We start from the raw sequence: 8,472 nt of genomic DNA on the forward strand, positions 1-8,472 counted from the left end.
CTGATGTGTTCCATGGATTTTGGACTTCCCAGCCCCTCAAACTGTAAGCAATAAATATTGTTTCTTTACAAATTTGTTTTAAGCAACAGAAGCAGACTAAAACAGAGCTAATGTGTTGGAAAAATGGTATCCCTCATCTTGCTATGTTCATCAGCTGTAGGAAAGATTATTGGGTGTGGAGTCCAAGACTTAAGCTCTAATCCTGGGATGGTTTAAAAGTACTTGTGCAAACTTTAGCAAGCTGCTTCTTGTAGGTTTCAGTTTCATCTTGTGTAAAATGAATGGATTGAACTCAGGGATCTCTAAGGTCTCTAAGGTTCCTTCTAATGCTAATAGTCTGAGTATATGATTCTGTCCATTTTCCCCTGTTACATGTATTACTGCTCACCAGCTAATGTCCAGAGAGGGTCAGCACTTTGTTAGACTCAACAAATATTATTTTGATATATTACATTTGCTAGGAAGAACAATAAGCTTCTGTTAAATAAACAAACCATTAAGTGAAGACCAGTTCATTGAACAGAGGCAAAATTCACACATCTGAACACTTTCAGATGTTAGCAAGTTGTAGAAAAACTAACTGGCCCAGCAAATATTTTTACATGTATCCATGTATGTATTGCTACCTTTGCAAATTCCAGGGTTGTAGAAATCAATTCAGAAATTAATGGACAAAGAAGTCTATTGATGGAAGACAAAACACTTTATGGTTGAATTCTCTAGGCTGCCTTCCAGACATTTGAGTAGGGAGTATCTGATAGCAAGAATGAGAAGTAAAACTGTCCTATAGCATACTTAGAAATGATTCATTTTTATCATCCTATCTCAGCTCTTCTTCCAAAGCAAATTAATATTTTTAACTTAGAATAAATCTTAGTTATTTTAAATGGGTAAGTTTATTAAACCATGTAACAGTTTGAAATATTTCCATTATCTGTTTATGAGTATAACAGTACAACCTCCACTTGATATTTTTTTGCATCATGTATTACCATTAAAGGAACTTAATCACTTTTTCAAAAAACTATTATTAACTTTATTAGGAAAGCCCATGGGTATTTAGGAACAAAACAAAAGTAATCTTGGACTTCAATCAAATTATACACAGAAGTTAAACTTGGTGATAAATGTCTTTATTATGTTTGTTTATTTTTGTTCTTTTCTAAAACAGAGAATTGTTCATTTCATTATAAAGAAATGAGTACTATTGTGGCTTCATATATGTTAATTAGTTATACATATATGTGTATATTTAACCACACCAAATGTTATTTGATGTACAGAATAAGAGCTGGTTGGAACTTTCAGATGAAAAGCTGAAGGCCACCCAACTTGAACTAGTAATTACTTCAGCAAATAGCTGCATGCTTTTGTTTAGGAAATGTTCATTCAAGAATATGCATTTCAGTACATTCTAAAACAATTCTTAAGTGAAAACAAATGAAAACTTTGGTGTGAAGCTGTAAATTTGACTTTCAAACAAACGTTTCATTTAATGAAAGGGATAGCATACAACTTACAAAGATTGTTCAGGTTATATTATATCCCCAGTCTCATTCTTTATAGACAATCTAGACTAACAAATGAAAACTTTGGTGTGAAGCTGTAAATTTGACTTTCAAACAAACGTTTCATTTAATAAAAGGGATAGCATACAACTTACAAAGATTGTTCAGGTTATATTATATCCCCAGTCTCATTCTTTATAGACAATCTAGACTTTTACTTAATTAAGGTAATCAGAGGTGAACTACTCTACAACTTTAGCTATATCCACCTCTTCATAGATAGTAGTGTATTAGTCTCTACTTTTCCCATAATTTCTTCATTTTCTTCATTATCCAGCTCAGATTTCATAATTTGTCATTTCAATATTCCTTTTCCCTTACAAAAATACTTTTTTATTATCTTTACACCACTATTAAAACCCATTCTTCACATCAGTGCTGATACCATCGAGAACTGCTGAGTCGTATCAGAGAAGGTCACACCAGAGGCCCCCTTGGTTTCACTCTTAATTTGGAATCACTGCATTCAAATGGGTTTTTAACACTGCTTGGTCATTTCTCTGGTAAAATATCTGCCCAGCTCTCTTCTTCGGCCATTACTGTACCTTTCTCAAAGACCTTAAACTTCCTAAGCACTGCCTCTGCCTTGTCACTGTCAGCAGATAACAAACCTTTATAGAAAATCCTTCCACTCCCCAAATTAAGGACGTGTCCACATTCGTATTCATTGTTTCCTCCTCCTGGCTAGGAAAAGCAGAGAGCTTCCACTTCTTTCTAGAGCTTTGAATCTATCTCCTTCCTGCTTTTTCAGGAGGCATATTCATATCTTTTATTCTTCCCTTCTCTCTTCTATGTATTCACCCTCCCTTTCTCAAGGGGATACGTTTTGAACATGCTCAAGTACCTTCCATTTTTAAAATAACACCCATGAACCAACCACAGAGGACCTCAAACCTACTGCCCATTTTACGTCTTTTCCTCTTTTCAGCCAGTCTTCTCCAAAGAATGATCTTTACTTGTGTTCACCATTTTCTCAATTTTCACCCTCATTCCAGTCCACTGTAATGTGTGTTCTGCTCATTCATTCTAACAGAACTGCTTTTGCTAAACTCACCTAAGAATTTGATAACAGTAGAAGTAGTAACATAGTAGTAGAAGTAATAGTAGCAGCGCGATGAGTTACAAAGCGGTGACAAGGGAATCTTGGGCAATGAGGAGAGAAACATTTTGGAAGGTTGTCCCAGTTATGTTTTCCCAGTAGTGGATGCTTAGGGCACTGGCTAGGAATAACTTTAGCTGAGGATCACAAAATATGAGAACAGTGTTGGCTGTGGTGGTGGTGGGAATTAAAATATTTAATGTCTTTAGTGTGAAAATGTCAAGGCATGAAATAAAAAAAACAAATTATCCAAGGCAAATATTCTAAGAAATCTATTCATATTAATTCTTAAGGAGTCATATTTTATTAGGTTTCCAAACTGCTTTCAGTATTTTTTCCTATCTGTACAAAGACTGAAAAAATTTACAGGAATACAGTACAACATGAATATAATGATGAACCATCAAAAAAAAAATGGTTTCCTGGAATAATTTGATTAAAACAGATGCATTTTAGCTAAAAGAGAATTGTTGTTCAAATAACTCTTAGCTGTTTACAGTTGTATTTGTTGTTAAATTGCCATAAAGACCTGGTATATTTTCTTTTCCTTCTGCATATGTTGTGAAAAGCCACTGAAGTGAGTATTCATGAGAAAGGAACTGGGAGCTAGAAATGAAGAAAGTTCTAGACTTTGAGAAGTAAGCATATGTCTTATCAAAAGGGTTTATGAACATAAGAGATCTGAACACTCAATATGGGAAGGGAAGTTAAAATATCAAAAATATATTTTACCCAATATTCTAAATGTATTTTGTGTTTATTCATTTGCTTGAATAACTGTTCCAACCCTTCTCTGATACATAATTTCATCATAATCTTTTGGTGAATGTCATTTATGTGCTTATATTGTCTATTTAGGGTGTGGGGTTTATGTTGGGGATGGGTGGAAGGGGAGAGGGCATGGTCCACTACACATTATACTGCATCTAAAGTTTCGGTACAGAATTGCAGAAGAGAATTATAAGTGATGGGAAAGAATTGTCTTTTACACTCACTAACAGTCTTTCTAAAAACAACCGAAAAAGATAAAAATGGAGAAAATGGTATTTTCAATGATATAAGGAGGTGACACATATTCTAAAACAAAACCTGGAGTATATAATTGCATAATACTTTACTATTAAATTTGAATGTAAATGAGGGAAGACGCAGAGAGTTGAACACTTTCTCAAATCTAGAGCAGGAAAAATATTTTCCTATAATTGTCTGAAACAAAATCTATATAAGGATCTATATATTGGAATAATGAAATCAAAGGGTGTTGGTGAAACCATGAGAAAAGCAAAAACTACACCTGTGGAACCCAGTTGGAACCCACGGAGTGGAAAAAATGATGGAGCTGGAGGAGACACTATGTGATGTGGACCCATCCTGTCATTTCTATTGTCTCTGACCAGTCAAGGCAATTGATATTGGAAAACCCACAACTACCAGTGACTTAACAAATTTTTTTTCTTGTGTAAAATTTTATACAGCTCTGACAACTCTTTTCCATTTTTATCTTTGCCACCTGGAATGGGTCCCCTGGGGGACCATACAACTTTTGTTCACAATCCAGTCTCCATAAAGAGCCACACAGCTTCTGTCCTATCTGCAAGGGAGACTGAGGATGTGGGAAGTATGCAGATATTTGATGAGCACTGGTTTTCCCTGACTCTGTGCCAGCCTTTTAGCAGAAGAAAATGAGGAAGGGAGAGAGGAGGAATTATCACCAAATTTCAACCAAAAGTCCTTGTGACTTAAGTGATCCTAATTGAGATACACTAACCTCTTTGGAGGAAAAATATCCGAAGGAAGACAGAGAGAGAAAGCAAGCAAGCAAGCAAGCAAGCAAGCAAGCAAGCAAACAAACAAACAAACAAACAAACAAAACTAGTAGCTTTTGTGAGAAAATGTTCAAAAGAAAAAATTCTGAAATTCTGGATCAGAGCTACAATATACACCTGTTTATACACTCTTGCTTCACCCCCATCATACTCATTCAAACATATGCATTAATGGAGGGCAATAAGGGCTAGAATTTTGTGTGGATACCATATATGCCACTTTTTGTCTTTTAGATTTTAGCCATACTTTGCCCATCTTTACTGCTCCTGTATTTCCAAGGACTGGTAATCCATAAACTACATCTCGCATACTCCGTAGTTAGGAGGTATTGAGAGGAGATAAAAAGGCAACAGCAAAGAAGTCATTTTTCCCCCTGTTGTTCTTGTTCTAGCAGGTGATATTTTGCTGGTGACTGGGTCCTCCTGGAGTGAAGGTTGTTTGCAAGAATACTGTGGTGGCAGCAGCACTAGAATCTCCAATTGCAGTGGCAGCAGAAGAGTTGCTCCAGCAGCCTCAGTGGTGAGTGTGCTTGTGTGCTCTGGGTAACACTATTTTCTCCTATTTGCTTCTCCAGTTCTACGGTGGGACTGGCTTCCTCTGGTTAGTGATCTCTGTGTAGCATTGCTGTCATCCACCCATGTGCTCCTCTTGTCCTTCCAACGCATTTGTTGTATTGGAACCTGAAGTTTGAGATACATACAGTGGACCTTACTGTGTGCTACCCAGTACGCTGCAAAGCAACCAAGTTAAAGGAAGAAAAGAACATAAGAGAAAAAGCAGAAAAGACACATAAGAAATAAACATGTACATTATAAAAAGATTTACCCAAGGAAACAGAAGAAATCTTCTAAAAAAATATATTTCATGTATACAGTATAGGCAAGGGCTGGCTGGTTAGCTCAGTTGGTTAGAGCACAGCCTTGTAACATTAAAGTCAAGGGTTCAGTTCCCAGCACTGGCCAGCCACCATTCCCCCATCCCCCCAAATTATAGGCAATGTGATTTACCTTAAATTAACAGCTCAAAGAAGAGATACAAGAAGTCAAAGATGAAGGTTACACACACACACACACACACACACACACACACACACACAATCAAAAAAGAAAAAGAGGAAAGAAAAAAATGGTGACAAAATTCAGGAAAGAGATGAAAGAGAAACATCAACTAATGCAGAAAGAAAATCATATTTGATTCAGTAAAATAAATACAACTGAAGATCTGCAAGAAAAATAACATACAATACTTAAAAGAAAAAAATATATAAAGGATAATAGAGAAGCTATAGATATGGAAGATAAATTGGAAACTATAATTGGCAAAGAAGACAGCAGAAGAAATAGAACAGATAACAATGAAAAATTTCCTTAAAGAAATATTCGTGAAGAAATACTTGAATCCGCAGACCAAAAGGAAGCCAGGAAATAGTGTGGGAAAATCTTTCAACTTTAATAAAGAAGAAAAAATTAATGTGAAAAAGAGAACAAAACAAACCAGTTCAACATGAAAAACTTAGGTTTACCAAAAGTGCACAGCAGTAATCAGTACACAGAAGATAGCAAATAACATATATAAATTTTTCAGGGGAGAAAGAAGTTTCACTCAAAAATTTTCCTTTCGTTGCACCTCAGGCGTAAAGGGTAAGAAGCAAATGGTTTCGAGCGTGGAAGGATTAGAAAGCACCCATGTATCTTTCTTGAAAGGAACTATTTGACAACAAAATTGTTCAACCAAGAGACGAATCAAACAAAAAATCCAGGAAAGGAGAATCCATAGAATTTGAACTACTGAAATAAGAGTAAATATAGGGGGATTAACTTTCTTATTTTTACAGCAGACTGTCAATCGATAGTTTATGGATTTGAACATGTAGTCAAAAAAATAATATATATCATAGTTTTTCATATTATCTTTTCCATCTAGAAGGCTATGTTTTAAATTCGTTCATAGCTTTTATAATGAAGACTATCTAAATCCAAGTAATAAGGAACTTTCAACTCCTCAAAGCAAGGGAATTTTTAAAAAATATAAAACAAAGGGGGCAAAATTTCAAGACCTCCCTGTAAGTAACTTTATTTTAATTAGAAATCAAGCCCATAGGGGAAAAGTATCAAAAGAAAATAAAAGTCATCTACATGCAGAGCTTATTTGTATAAAGTCTTTTCACCCTGCTATATAGAAGAACCATAAGATTAAGGCCAAGAACTGGGCACATAAATGTAACTACTACAGCTTATTGAAAGTACCCAAATGAGCTCTAACAAAAATGCCAGCGACAGAAATCCATTTCATGTTCCAAGGTTCCTGCTGGGATGACATTCTTTGCATTTTGTTAATTTGGGTTATGTTATATGATGTTCTGCTAATGAGTGGAATAAATGTATCTACATGGTAAAAACCAAACCAAGAATTTTTAAATCTTTAATTATTGAGAGCAGTACATGAAAGGCTGGGCAATAATTCCATTAAAACCCACAATATTGATGGTTTTAATACTAAACTTTAAATATTTCTTTCAGTATAAATCTAAAAACTCAACACAAGCACATATTTTACATGTTCAGAGGGTTTACATTCACACACACACACACACAATTCAATGCTTTAAGTTGCTTTTGTTAATTTCTGCTCACAACTACAAGAATGAAAATTCAGGACTTTTGGAAACAGTCTATAATTTGACCTATTTTTTAAAAAAATCATATATGAATGTAAAAGAAATTAATTAAATGAATATTTATGTAGGTCAGACAATTCATCAACATTTTCTTAATCTTTTATTTTGGTTATGAATATTCATGAGATACAAAGCTGATTGTCCCCGCTCATGCCCTGGATGTGAAGGCCAGATCCATATTGGCAGCATGTCCATTACCACAAATTGTGATTATACCTCGTGTCTCCCACCCAATTATCCCCAACCTCTCTCCCCCTCCCCCTTTTCCCCACTCCACTTTGTATCCCCAGGTATACTGTCTCCCTCTGCAAGTCCAACACACACCTGTGGTCTTTCTTTTCTTCCTTCTTTCTCTCTTAGCTCCCACTTATGAGGACATGTGGTATTTATCCCTCTGTGCTTTGCTTATTTCACTCAGCAGAAGTTTCTCCAAGCTCATCCATGTTGTTGCAAATGGGAGAATTTCATTCTTTTTTATGGCAGAGTAGTATTCCATGGTGTATATATATATATATATATACCACATTTTCCTTATCTGATCATCCAATGATGGACATTTAGGTTGGTTTCATATCTTGGCTATTGTAAACAGAGCTGTGGTGAACATGAGAGTGCAGGTATCACTTTGACATGATGATTTCCATTCCTCTGGGTATATACCCAGAAGTGGGATTGCTGGATCATATGGAAGATCTATCTGTAGTTGTTTGAGAAACCTCCATACTGTTTTCCATAGTGGTTGTACTAAGTTACAGTCCCACCAACAGTGTTGAGCGTTCCCTTCTCTCCACACCCTCACAAGCATTTGTAATTCACCATCTTTTTGATTATAGCCATTTTAACTGGGGTGATGTGGTATCTCAATGTAGTTTTAATTTGCATTTCCCTGATGACTAGTGATGTTGAGCATTTTTTCATGTTCCTGTTGGCCATTTGTATGTCTTCCTTTGAAAAATGTCTATTCAGCTCCTTTGCCCATTTTTTAATTGGGTTATTATTATTTTTTTTTTACTGTATAATTGTTCGAGTTCCTTGTATATTATGGATATTAATCCCTTGTCAGATGCATAGTTAGCAAAAGTTTTCTCCCACTCTATAGGTTGTCGTTTCACTCTGTTGACTGTTTGCTGTGCAACAGCTTTTTAGTTTGATATAGTCCCATTTGTTTATTTTTTTTCTTTTGTTGCTTGTGCTTTCAGGCTCATGTTCATAAAGTCTATGCCCAGACCTAATTGCTGAAGTGTTTCACCTATATTTTCCCTTAGTAATTTTACAGTTTCAGGTCTTATACTTAAGTTTTT

The sequence above is a fragment of the Galeopterus variegatus genome, unplaced genomic scaffold (assembly GCF_000696425.1).
Source record: "Galeopterus variegatus unplaced genomic scaffold, G_variegatus-3.0.2 Scaffold920, whole genome shotgun sequence".
NCBI lineage: Eukaryota > Metazoa > Chordata > Mammalia > Dermoptera > Cynocephalidae > Galeopterus > Galeopterus variegatus.